This window comes from Pongo abelii, chromosome 9 (genome assembly GCF_028885655.2).
Source record: "Pongo abelii isolate AG06213 chromosome 9, NHGRI_mPonAbe1-v2.0_pri, whole genome shotgun sequence".
NCBI lineage: Eukaryota > Metazoa > Chordata > Mammalia > Primates > Hominidae > Pongo > Pongo abelii.
Genome location: NC_071994.2, coordinates 130,374,800 through 130,388,897, shown reverse-complemented (window position 1 = coordinate 130,388,897; position 14,098 = coordinate 130,374,800). Strand labels below are relative to the sequence as shown.

Here is a 14,098-nt window from a genome sequence, read left to right as displayed (position 1 = left end):
CTTGAAAATCAAAAGTTGGGAAAGGTCTTCTTTTTAATGATCTAGGCCCCCTCCTGTTAATTTCCCAGCAATGTGGCCTTTCATCTTTCCTCGGGTTCAATATAAAAGGGCCCGGATCTGGTGGAGAAATAATAGGAGGAGGGAGATAACCGCAGGACTTGGGGCTGGATTTTTTCCATTCAAACTAGGAAGATACTAGCGGCTTGGGAGATTTGCATAATTAAAGGAGCCTATCGATGCAAAAACTGGGGTGACTGGGGATGAGAAAGGCCACCTAAGGGGTGTGGGGGAGACAGAAAGAGAGGAGTGCTACAGTAAAGAGAAATGACAGTTGGTGCCATGGGGAAATGAACCAAACTGTTCTCTTTCTTCTTAAGGAAAATTATCATTTCAACTTTGCTCAGTCTTCTCTGTGACCACTTAGAGGAAGGAAGGCTCCCAATCTGCATTTAAATGGAATGATTTCAGGGAGCACAGAACAGCGAGTAGGCTTTTCACCCCTCCCCCTTCAGGAGAAGGCCATGAATGCATTACAATTGACAGCTGTTCTTTGCAAATGCAGAGGGTTACACTCACCCATTTCCAGTGGCCCTCACAGGCCACAGGCATCTGTGATTTGGTTTTAGGGATGGAGAAGGTCCTTTGCTCAAAGGAAAGGATCAAATGCTGTCTGGAACTCTACCATTCAATGTAATTGAACTTCTTCCATGTCGTTTTGAACTGTTTTTAAAATACTGATGTCCCAGGAGAAGAGGCAAAGCTCTCAACTGTTATCAGTCCTCTACATCGAGGTATGATTGGGAGCTTTGAGAAGAGGTTTTCATTCCTTTAATAAATACTGTAAAAGCAGCAGCCGGAAGCAGTCATCGTGCTTGGTTCTGGGGATGCCAGAACGAGGAAAAGTCCTGGCCTAAAGAAGTTCACAGTCGGTGGGTTTTGCTACTCAGGGAAAGGGAAGGGGCGCCAAGTGGAGAAACAAACAATTTGAGCTCTATGGAAGGATGGAAGGAGCAAAAACAGGAAGCAGAAGAGCACCGAAGATACGCTTTTTTTTTTTTTTTTTTTTTTGAGATAAGATCTTGCTATGTTGCCCAGGCTGGTCTCGAAGTTCTGGGTTCAAGCAATCCTCCCACCTTGGCCTCCCGAAGTGCTGGGATTAAAGGCATAAGCCACCGCACCTAGCTGGAAGACACACTTCTATGACATTTCTATGCTTTTCCATTTGTGTCTCATGCTGGTCCCATTTCTGACAAATGGCTCCCTGTTTGACTTCCGAGGATAGAAAGCACCTCTGTCCTTATCCCTGCTGTCACTTGAGACAGAGAAAGGCAGAAGGGGAAAGGAACTGTAAACATACACCAGGATTTTTTTTCCCCTAAATTTCCTCCACTCCCACCCCTCAGGTCTGCTTTGCTGCTAAAAGCAGAGTCCTGTCCTCTTATGAAAATCTCCATTTTGCTTGTTCAGCATTAGAAGGACTGAGGACTGTGCCTTTTCATTAAAATTATTTCTATTTCTGATAGTCCCCTAGGTGGGTCACAGGACAGGTGCCTCCGTCCAGGGCTGACTGATTGTCCTCCCGCTGCCCGTTCTGCCTTGATAATTACTTCTGGAGCTGCCACATGACAGCCTGCACAGCCTAGGAGTCAGGCACCCCGAAAACCCTCCAAGTGTCCACTGGAAATGCATAGAAAGACCTTGAAGGTGAGGATGACTGGGGGTTTATGGGGAGAGGCACACGCCTCTCTTTCACAGAGAGGGTCCGTGTGAAAGAACCCTGAGGAGCCTCCTGTCCTAGGCTTCCAGAAGAGATGAATCAGGGCCCACAGTGTGTGTGTGGGGACGGGGGGCCTCAGGTCCTCAACAGCCTGCAAAACTCACTACCACAGCACATCCTAGCAACACTGGCTTCTCATGTCACTGCATTGGCCCCATAGGAAAGCTCCTTATTCCATGTCTTCTGAGAGATATATTCTGAGTTCTGGCTTTGCTGTACCGGACTTAGAAACTTCCAGAGGTGTTAGAGACTCTTCTATGGGACAAAGTGTTGGCACCATAGTGTGTTGCCGTGACAACCAAAGTGGTTGTGGTGACAACCAAAGTGTTGACAAAGTGTGGCAGAGTGTTGGCACCAAGAGTCCTCTTGAAATGACCCAGGAAGGTTGTTATCCTTTCCCCTAACTGTCTAGTGGGGCATTGCAAGAACTGAGGCGTTTGCAAGAACTGAGGAGTTGCCAGGTAGATCAGTAGAATTTTGGAAGAGTCAGCTTTATTTTAGAGCAGCCAACCTTTTTGGCACCCAGGGACCGGTTTTGTGGAAGACAGTTTTTCTATGGACTGGTGTGGTGGCGATGGTTGGCGGGGAGGGGTCAATGGTTTCAGGATGATTCAAGTGCATTACATTTATTGTGTGCTTTATTTCTATTATTGTTACATTGTAATATATAATGAGATAATTATACAATTCATCATAACGTAGAGTCAGTGTGAGCCCTGAGCTTGTTTTCCTGCAACTAGATGGTCCCATCTGGGGGTGATGGGACACAGTGACAGATCATTGGACATTAGATTCTTATAAGGAGCAGGCAACCTAGATCCCTGGCTTGCATGGTTCACAGTTGGGTTTGAGCTCCTATGAGAATCTAATGTCCCTGTTGATCTGATAGGAGGCAGAGCTCAGGTGGTAATGCAAGTGATAGGGACCTGCTGTAAATTCAGGTGAAGCTTCACTGCTTGCCCACCTGACGCTTACCTCCTGCAGTGCAGCCTGGTTCCTAACAGGCCATGGACCAGTACCAGTTCATGGCCCCAGGGGGTCGGAGATCCCTGTTTTAGAAGCATAATGGAGCTTCTGAAGCAACTTTTCTTGAAGAAAGGCGTTTTTCAGAGGTGCTTCTCCTACAAGTCATCTCTATCTTGATACAGGTGCCAGAAACCCATGGCCATGAGCAGACTGTGTTTATTCACTTATTCATCCATCGGTTTGTGTTGAGCAAGTCTGGACCAACTATGTGGGTCCAGTGGGGGATGCAGAGATAAACAGGATGAAGACCCTGCCCCCTAGTAATTTACTACCTAACAGAAGCCGTGACATCACCGTCTCCCTCCTGGAGCTGATCTTCATAGAACAAGCTCTGGGCACTATCCTTCCTGCTTCACAGATATTATGTCCTGACTCCAGGCAGAACCATGAGGCAGGAACGGAGTGGCCCACGGTTGCAGGGTTTACCAACACTAAAGCTGGAAGCTGGTTCTCTGCCCAAAGAGCTCTTGCTCCTAGCCATCACTGAACACAGACAGTGAGGTAGGAGTGGAATCAGGTGCCCACAGAGGGCTGTGCCCATTCAGAGAAAAGACCTGTCACTCGTCACTTCTGCTGCCACAGTCTCTGTCAGAGGGCTTTGGAGAGCTGTTTCTGGCTGCTCCACCAAAAGCACCTGGCAGCTTTCCTGGGCCAGCTTACAAACAAGGACAAAAAGACACGCCATTTGGATTGGCCCCTGTGTCCAAGAACAGGACATATTTTTCACTCCCTGGCTTCCCAAATACCCAGAGCTCTCTGTCTCCTAGAGGTGAGATAAACATTTTAACTGGGGGAGGCCTTAGAGAGAACCTAGTCAAGTTATTCACTCCCTTCCCCTAGTTCACAGGAAAGGAGACTGAGACTCAGGTGAGCTCACTGTGGGCCATAGTCAGAGGCAAGGCAGGACCTCTAGCCCTGGGTCCTGGGCCCCAACCCTCTGCTAACCCCCCCACCTGGAGCTCACCAGAGAAGTCTTAATGCAAAGTTGGACATCTCAAGAGACGGGAGTGACTGGCTTTTGTGTGTGCTATCTACTAAGTCAAACTGGGCAACAAGCAGTGATTCGAGGGTCTGAGCTCTTGTCAATCTTGCCTCTTCCCAAGCCTGACACTTGCTAAACACCAGATTCTGAAAACTCCCACTTAAAGGAAATCTCCCTCGGCTGATTAGCTCTCTGCTTTATCCTAACCAACAGCCTTTATTGAACACACTCTGCTAAGCTAAAGGTCTCTGGAGAATTGATTGTACAATCCTTGCTCTCCTATTCACAGCCTGGGTCTCTGGGAACAGCTGGACTGGAATTCTCCTAGATGATCTGGTTTCCACTTTCCCTCTTCTCAGCCCCATCAATGAACATGCAGCAATGAGCACCTGGTCATATTTTGAAACTAGCTGGATCTGGCAATCTGGAGAGCGTGTCTGTAACATGAGCTCCCCAGTGCCACCAGTTTCCTGAGTGAGGACTCAGGGCTATGCTAGTTTCAATTTGAAGAGAATGCCTTACCTAGGGTCATCTTCTTAGCAGGAGAGGTTGTGGAAACAGCAGGCGCCATGACATGAGGGGATGGCTGGGGTGGAGATAACATCCCCGACCTGAAGAGCAAGCAGGAGATTTATAGGCCTATGAGTCTGGCGCCTGATTCAGCAGAAGCCCTTTGTTTTATTACACCCTGTGAAATTCAATCATTCCCAGGGAAGGCCTTTGCCTGGGAAGGGGGAGATTCAGGATCTGGTTAAGTTAGGATAAGTTGCTGATTTCAGCAAATGAAAATTAATGACAGCTGCTTGTCTCCTATTTGCGGGGGGCACCTGCCAAGGTAACTCAGCCTCCCCAGTGTCAGGATGAGGGCTTGGATAAGTTCTTGGGGCAGGTAATGCCATTTGGATGCTTTAGGGCACCTCGCCCTTACCTCGTGGACTCTGACATTTCAAAGGGTGAGTTTCCTGCTGGGGCTTATTTTCTTCCTGAGTTGGCACAGAAGGGAGATGAGGGTTGCAGACTTGAGCTCGGGTTTCTCAGGAACTCTCCCCCTAGGGCTATCTTGCAGACTTTTGCACAGGTGGCAAATCACTTACATGCACATAGGCATTACCGTTTTCTCTGTGTAAAGCTTGGAAACATCTCCTGCCACCTACCCCACTGCAAAGGTTTGTGCAGTCTTTGTTTATTCCTGCTCAGGACAGGGAGGAAGATGGCTGCTCTCCTTAGGGGTGGTATAAATTTTGGTCTTCAGGTATCTCCATCTGAAATGCAAATACAACTTAGGCCAATGCCTCATCAGGCAACACATTAGCCTAGCTTAATAACAATCAACTGAGACAAAAAACGAAGCTTAGCATCCACAGTAATGATATTATCTATCATCTATTGAATAATTACTATGTACCAGGCGCTATGCTAAGCTCTCTACAAACAATATCTTTCTTTCCCTTTTTCCTTTCCTTTTAATCCTCACACAGCTCTGAGGAAGGTATTCCATTTTACATTCAGAAAGGTTTAGCAAGACATCCGGAGTTACACACCAGATAAATGCAGAGTCAGGAGTCCAACCCAGGCAGTCGGACCCCCTCACCCTTTGCTATAGGTGCTTAGGGTTGCAGCAAAAATTAGGAGAAAGAAACAGAAGAGGAAAGGAGATTTTGCTTCAAGGGGAGATGGGAAGGAACAAAAAAGAGCTTGATGTGGTTGAACAATTAATGTCCTTAGGGTCACACAGATCCTTGTTGATACCTCAAAGGGAAAAAGTCCTCCCGCTCTGTGGGAGCTTAGGCTGTAATTCACTTGTCTCTGATTGTCACTTTCCTTATCATGGTCCCCTTTTCCCTTAGCACTACAGTGGGTGGCTCAAAAACACTCCTGCTGCTGGTCCCACATCAATGCTGTGAAGCACATATTATATTATTCCATTTTTTTAAACAGGGATCCTGAGATTAAGCTGGGATAATTAACAGGCTGATAGTTACCCAGAAAGTGAGGAATAGATTTATCATAATGATAAAATGAATTCAAGACCGATGTCAAGCAACGGCAGACCTCAATCCACTCTTCCTGGTCTCTCCTTTAGGTTGCTTTCTTTCTTTCTTTCTTTTTTTTTGGTCCAGCTTTATTGAGATATAATTGACACATAAACCTCTGCGTAAGGGTTACTTTCTCTTGGAAGCCTCCCTGACCTTTCACCTCTTTTTACTCTCTTCTAAAAAGCTCATGGTATATTTCGCACTGTATTTTAGTACCCACTCAATTGTACCTTTAGAGTCAGGGAATGAGTCTTCTCTACTGTTATGCATTCTGGACCTCATGAACATTAAATGAATGAATGAACGAATGAATGAATGAATGAAAAAATGAATGAGCTTACAATGAGAACTAAAATAACATGGGACACAGAAGACATTCAAGAGATAAGCACCATTCACTCCCTTGGCAAGAGGTTAGCCTTAATGGAATCACTGCTGAGTGCCTCCAGAAGGTGAAATAACAGCCATCTAGGACAAACAGACTATTAAAAGATATTTCCCAGTGTTGGCGACTCTGGTTTTTGCTCTAGGGCAGAATTGTCCAGTGACAATGGGGTGCTCAAAATGTGGAGCTTCTCAAAGGCAGCCAGCATCTTCTTCAGCCTTGCACTTCCCAGTCATGGGTGAATGTTAAGTTGACCTGAAGAGGTGGCATTCCTCCTTAGTCATTGTACGTGCTCACCAGGATGCTAACCTCATTCTGAACCAGTGCTGAGGCCATGGCAGCAGAGGTGAGTGACCACAGCTCAGCTGTGACAAGAATAACTACAGCCCAGCCAGATGGTAAAGAGCAGGTGAGTTTGTGGGAAGGATCTGATCCATGGAGCCATCAGCCCTAGGACCTGACACTTCCTGAAAAGGAAGGGCCTACAAATAGCACCCCAGGAAGGTATGGGGGAGGCGAGTGGGGATGGAGGGACAGGATAGAGACATGCTCTGTTACCACTGCCCTTATGCAAGAGTCCCTGTTATCTTCACAACAACAGAGTGCAATGGTTAATGTTATGTTTCAGCTTTTTAATTTTGGTGCCAATTATACCAGTTATTATTTATTCAGCCTAACCTTTGCACCTCGCACTATAGAGGGTGGCTCAAAAACTTCCAGTGCTAGGCCCTGCAGCAATGCCATGAAGCAAATATTTATATTATTCTTTTTTACAAATGAAAATACTGGGATTAAGCTGGGATAATTAACAGGCTGATGGTTACCCAGAAAGTCAGGAATGGATGAGTCAGAATGATAAAATGAATTCAGGACCAATGTCAAGCAATGGCAGACCTCTTTTCACTCCTCCTGGTCTCTCCCTTCACTTTCTTTTTTTAAATGTCCAGCTTTATTGAGGTGTATTTGACACATAAAATTTGTATATATTCAAAGTGTACAGTATGATGAGTTGATATACATATACATTGTGTAATTATTACCACAATCAAATTAACATTTTCATCACCACACATAGTTATCGTGTGTGTGTGTGTGTGTGTGTGTGTGTGTGTGTGTGTGTGTGTACGCATATAGGACACTTAGGAGCTACTCTCTTAATAAATTTCAAATAAACAGTATTGTATTGTTAACTATAGTTAACAAGCTATACATTAGATCCTCAGAACTTATTCATCTTATAGCTAAAAGAAGTAGGTTAAAAGGCAATTACTTTCAGCTATAAGATGAATAAGTTCTGAGGATCTAATGTATAGCTTGTTAACTATAGTATAACAAGTATAATGTATAATGTATAACAAGCTATACATTCCCCAAACCCCAGGCCCTAGTGATCACCATTTACTCTCCTTTTGAGGGTTTGACTTTTTTTTTTTTGGATTCCTTATGTATTAACTTGACCAGGCTAAGGAATGCCAAGATAGGTGGAAAAACATTATCTCTGGGTGTACCTGTGACAGTGTTTCCAGAAGAGATTAGCGTTTAAATAAATAAACTAAGCAAAGAAGATCTACCCCCACCAATGTAGGCAAGCATTATCTATTCCTTAAAGGGCCTGAATAGGACAGAAAAGCAAAAGAAGGGTGAGTTTGCTCTCTCTCTCCTTCAGCTGGGATGTCCATCTTATCCTGCCTCCCGACAGTGGCACTCCTGGCCTTCTGGCTTCGACCGAGTTGCACCACTGGCTTTCACGGGCCTCCAGTTTGCAGACAACAGATCATGGGACTTTTCCGCTTCCATAATCATGTGAGCTAACCCCTCATAATAAATCTCCTATGGGTGTCATTTCTCTGGAGAACCCTAACTAATAAACAGAACAACCACTTAAGGACCAATTCCTCCTCTTCAACTTCGTTTCCCTCCCAAATCACTCCTGCCATCCTCCCAGCTAGTTTATCTCCACATCATATGTATTCCCTCAACTACTCCACAAAGAAATATGTGGTGGAAATACCAAGAAAATGAGTAAAGCAGAGATTGCTATGTGTCACCCACTGATCTGGGCTCTCACCGGAACCACGAGAGGTAGGTACTATCATTCTCCCCATTTTACAGGTGAGGAAATCGAGACTCACAGAGGTTAAGTAATTTGCCCAAGGTTTTTCAGGTGAGGAAGCTTGGAATCCAACCTAGGTGGTCTGGCTTGAGAGTCTGTGTCCATGAGGGAGAGAAGGAGAGAGCGGGGAAGGGGTAAGGGGATGTTGTGTAAACAGGAAAATGAGAATGCTGGTGAGCAGGCAGAGTGGGTCCCAGGAAAGACACTCTTTACCCTAAGCCTGTCATTTGTATACATCTGTTTCTCGCACCAGCTAGTGTGTTGCTTCTTAGGGAGCATGATGTCAGATGTGTTCTCTCCACCTGCAAGGCAGCAAATGATGTACTCTGTCCTCCAGGTAAATGTAAAACCTATTCCCTCCCCTGTCAAGACCAGTGGGTAGAGATGCCTGGCTGCCAGTCTACATATGCATTCCACAGAGCATGCTGGAAGTGAGCTCAGGCATTGAGCCTCCCAGTACCTACCTTTCTCCTCTGTACACACACACACACACACACACACCCCTCACCTTAGGGCTCTGCCACAAACATCAGCTGCTTCCCCTCAGCAGGAAATGGCGAGAGTCACCCTGTGTCACGAGGACAACCTTCCTTCCTGCGTCCCTTCCTCACCCACATTGGCTTTTGACAACCAGGCAGATATATTTCAAATCACTTTTGTTTTTTACTGAACAAAGAAAAAAAATGTCCCTGTCATTGTTCACTGTGCTGTTGCTTCCTCCTATTAGCTCTGCTAAGATGCACCCAAAGAAAAGAAAATACAAGTGCATACAATTAGCAATGGAAATTATTAATAGGAGCAAGAGATTCAATCCATTCTACAAGTAATTCTGTAGTGATTTTAGTAATTGATAGTAATTAAACACTAATTAATTCATTTCCTAACTAATGTATTTACTTTATTTATGGGTATTCACTTTAATTACACTTGTTTGCATTCCTTGGGTTAAGTAATACAAATTTACTCTCTTTTCTGAAAATATTTATTTGGGCTTCTTTAAGTCATTCTTTGAGAGTGTGTGAGAACAAAGACTAATTGCTTTGAATTGCAGCTAAGCACATTGATTTCTTACTTTGGAATGTGGAGCTAATGAAAAGTGAAGCTTTTCTGACTTCTCAGTTGGGCCTTATCTTCTTTTCCCTCATTCTGGTCCAGCTGTCTGGCAAACAGTCTCTCTGTTTTTTGTTTTTTGTTTTTTTTTTTTCCAGAAAAGATCTGGGAATAAGTTGCACGTGGACCTGAAACATCAGGGAATAAGAGCCCCACCTTTGGGCCTCACTTGCAATAAACAGGATGAGCCCAGAGAGACATGGCAGACATGTGTCTGTTCTTTGGGTTGAGTGGTCATTAGCTATTTCAGTAAGACTCCCAAGACTGGAAGCAAAGCGCTGAGGGCCACCCAGCCTGCTTATCTCTCCCTATTGGCCATGTGGTCTGTCTTCAGACACTGCTCCTGAAGGGCACTCTTGATATTTCACCTCTGAGCAGCTCCAACTCTTAGAAATCCTTCCTCACACTGAGCCTACATCTATCACTTTAAGATGATCTTCCTCCCTGCCCAGCCCCACCCCGACCCGCTCTACTCATAGGGCCACCGAGAGTAAGTCCAATCTCTAATCCAAAGACCAGCCTGTTTGACACCTCACAATTTACATGGTGGCACCTGGCACTCCAATTTGTTTAAGTATTCTCATGTAGAATATTTTATTCTACAGCATCCTGTTTGCTGAAGGAACTCCAGTCTATTTGCATCCTCCCTAAAAGATGTGACTGGCTATGATCTGACTATCGCAACAAAAAATAGAAATGACCTGTTTCAGTCAAGACTCTGTATTTCCATTACTGACTGCATTAACTTGGGTTGTTCATATAACAATAACTCCTTTGAGTTTTTAGCAATAGGCAGTGTGATGAGTGTTCCTGAGATCTGTTATGAATAATGGGTAAGTCAAAAGTATAAAAGAGACTCTAGGTTACAGAAAAAGTTCAGAAATTCTAGCCTGGACATCAGCTCTACACAAAGCAGTTTCTCCATTTGGCCCATTTTGCCTTCCTTTTTAAAAACATTTTGAAATATTTAATTGATAAATAAAGATGGAATATATCCAAGGTGTAAAATGTGATGATTTGATATATATATACATTGTGTAATGAATGTCACAACCAAATTAATTAACACACCCGTCATCACCCATACTGTACAGTAGAGTGCCAGAACTTGTTCATCTTATAACTTAAAGTTTGTAGCCTTTAACCAACATCTCCTCAATTATCCCAAGCCCCTGACAACTACTATTCTACTCTCTGTTTCTATGAGTTTGACTTTTTTAGATTCCACATGTAAGTGAGATCATATGGTTTTTGTCTTCCTGTATCTAGCTTATTTCACTTAGTATGATGTCCTCTGGGTTCATTAATGTCTTCAGAAATGACAAGATTTCCTTCCTTTTTATGTCTGAATAATATTCCACTGTATATATGTACCATGATTTCTTTATCCATTCGTTTGTTGATGGACACTTCAATTGCTCCCATATCTTGGCTATTACAAAAAATGATGCAATGAATATGGGGTGCAAATATCTGTTTGAGATACTGATTTCATTTCCTTTGGTTATGTGTCCAGAAGAGGGATTGGTGGATCATTTGGCAATTTTATTTTTAATTTTTTGAGAATGCTTCATATTGCCTTTTATAGTGGCTTTACCAACTTACATTCCCACCAACAGTGTGCAAAGATTTTATTTTCTCCTTACCCTCACCAACACTTCTTTCTTGTCTACTTGATAACAGCCATCCTAAACAGCATGAGGTGATATTTTATTGTGGTTTTGACTCACATTTCCCTGATTATAAGTGATGTTGAGCATAATTTGTTTTATACAAATTATGTTCCACCTCGGACTGCCCAGGAGCAAAATTGGTCAGGGGCCAACAACAGGCAGAAAACCTGCAGGATGAGGGTGGAAAATATGCCTACATTCACGATGGATTCTTTTGGCAGCAATGTTGTCCTTTCATTGTGCAAGACTTCTTCATCCTGGGAAGAGAAGGAAGACAAGGTAAGAGAGCAGTGACTGAAACAAGAAGGGACAGGAAAATTTGGGGTGGCTCTGTCTTCTGGGAAGTCCTGAGATGAATGTCTGTGAAAAGTACATGACAATGATAAAAGAGGAAATCTCATATATACTTAATGCCTACACCTCGGGGGCCTCCCCATAATGCCAAGTTCACATGCATCATTTTTTTTTTTCACTGTGGGGCAGTGGAAGGGCAAATTGGTCTGGATGAAGAGACAATGAGAAATGAAGGCTCTGCAGCAGGCTCATTGCTCATTCACTGGCCTCTGTAGCTACTGGGGTCCTTGCATCTGATGCCAGAGCCTTATCAAAGGAAGGGAGTGGAAGGCCAGGGAAGGAGAAGTCAGAGGCTTGGGCCAGGAACTGTCCAGCCAGGAAAGTGCTGAATCAGCCCTCACCTCTGAACACGGAGGGTCCATGGAAGCTGCTGCCAGGACCTAACCTCTGGAAATACACCTTTCCAAGGTGGGTAGGAAGTGGTGGAAATAGCCACACAACCAAATTATTACAGAGTCATAGTTGAAGTTTAAGCTACTAAAAGAGTTATGTTGGAGAATGGAGTGGTGAGCAGGGGGTGGTGGAAAGAGCCACACAACCAAATTATTACAGAATCATAATTGAAGTTTAAGCTGCTAAAAGAGTTATGTTGGAGAACGGAGTGGGCCACAGTGACGGGAGAAAGCCCCATTCTAGGCCTAGGGAAACACACGTTCTTGATAGAGGTTACCCAGATACACAAAGGAGCAGGATGGCAAGAGTGATCATGATTTCCTTCTGTGGTTGATGGAGCTTCTTCTCCATTCGGAAGATAGTCCTTGACTTCCAATTTCCTTATTATTGCTTGGCCCCATAGAAATCACTTCCATTCTATAAAATAACTCCTCCTTGGCTATCTTTTAAAGCTGCAAAAGGAAGGATTTTCAACTATGTAGAAGTGAATGTAGCAGTAATACAGATGTGTGTGCATTTTAATGAAAATCATTGTGTGTGTGCATGTGCACACCATCTACAGATACACAAATGTGTGTGGTTTGGTCTTATCAGCATTCAGTGTAGAATTTGCATCTGCTAATCAGTTCAGGATCCAGAAAAGTAGCTCTTGATAGAAGAATTCCATTCCTAGCCAGCCAGCTGTGAAATACTGTACCTGTTCCATAAAGACAGGCCTGTTTTCATCCCTTACACACACACACACACACACACACACACACTCATGTGACCCAGGCATGCCACAAGGGAAATCAGCTAAGAATTCTCATGACAAAGTCCCTGAAGAGGGAAAAAAAATCAAGGTTCTTTGAATTTAGCTTTTTTATGAACTGGAATGAGGTTTCAGGACCAGAATCTTTAACATGTTGCTTTATAATTAAAGAAGGAAGGCAGGAAGGCAGGCAAGGTGAGGGGAGGGAGAGAAACGGTAGGAGGAACAATGGGAGGAATGCAGTCACAGAGGAGTGTGCCTCATTCAATAACTGTTAAATGAAAAATAATAATTATGGGAATAAAGTGCGCATGACCAACATATAGGCCAAATCATCTCATCCTCTTTGCCTCTCTCATCATCTTTGGAAGAGTGGCATTTAAATATTGACTGGAGTTACATCCCCTGAGCCATCCCTCACTGGGATTGGGTTCTGAGAGTTTAATGTTAACTAAACTTTAAGGAAATGAGAACTTGAAAGAGAAATGAAATCAAATGCAATATAATAGAGAAAAATGATGAGACACTATTAAGAATTAAGTCCATTATCCTATTTGTTGCTAAGGAGGATTCTTTGCCTTGGTTTCTTGTCCCAAATTGGTTCCTCTCCACATTCAATATGAGTTATGTATTTGACTAAATTTAGATAAGGAGATTCCCAATCCAGAAAAATAAGCAGAACACAGTCCATCCTATTTAAAAAGAATAATTCAAATGGGTAATAAAGTGCCATCCTCACCATTCGGTAGAGTATATGCTGCAACAAACTAAATACTCTGACCAGCCTTCTGCTCAAAATGCATTTCATAATCAAGAGGCTAATTACTGAAAGGCCCTCACTGACATGAGGAAGAACTGGAGCAAAGCAAGTCACCTAGTAATTCCACACCTATTGAAAGACTCGAGGCCTAAAATGAAGCAAGATTTGCTGAATACACCACACAGAATCAAATCAAGGTTCAGAAACCAAGTGTAGGGTTTAAGGAATCAAAATAACCATCAAGAAAACATTTTGTTGGATATCCATTTGTTCTGATATATGATGATTCTTCTTATTGCTGTCTCCTGATTGACAACTTCATCCCATTTCTTTTCTAGTCCCTACTTATATAATACCTTCCCCCTCAAAACACTCAGATATACACCCACAGGCATGCACGTGCTTGTGCCCATGTAAACATAACATCTTCATGCACAAAACCAGCTGTTTCTCTTCATGTATTGCTCTTCTATCTATGATTGACACTATCAATCATCCTCCCCTCCTTGGTTACTGAGACACTATCTCTCTTCTGTTTTCTTCCAACTATGTGAAACTGAATATACCAGTAATCTTAATATGTGTGAATTTTAGTCTAAACTGTGTGTGTATGTGTGTGTGTGTGTTTGCATGTGTGTGCTCATGCACAGGCTAGCTAGAGACAATATACAGATGTGTTTCTACCTCTTTGTTTTCCTTCCTCTTTTCTCTCATCCTGAATATAGATATTTAACTCTG

The 14,098-nt window shown here is 43.5% G+C and overlaps 1 long non-coding RNA gene across 2 annotated transcripts in view; it reads right to left on the bottom strand.

The window, feature by feature from the left end:
- LOC129048829 (uncharacterized) overlaps positions 1–14,098 on the bottom strand; it is a 43,013-nt gene that overhangs the window by 5,285 nt on the left and 23,630 nt on the right. Inside the window, exons 4-6 of one of the 2 annotated variants that reach the window (XR_008511510.1) lie at positions 11,160–11,359; positions 4,714–5,047; positions 4,308–4,396 (exon numbers count right to left, since the gene is read on the bottom strand). This is a non-coding gene — a long non-coding RNA (uncharacterized LOC129048829). The remainder of the gene's footprint in view (positions 1–4,307; positions 4,397–4,713; positions 5,048–11,159; positions 11,360–14,098) is intronic. The other variant, XR_008511512.1, reaches the window with a different exon arrangement.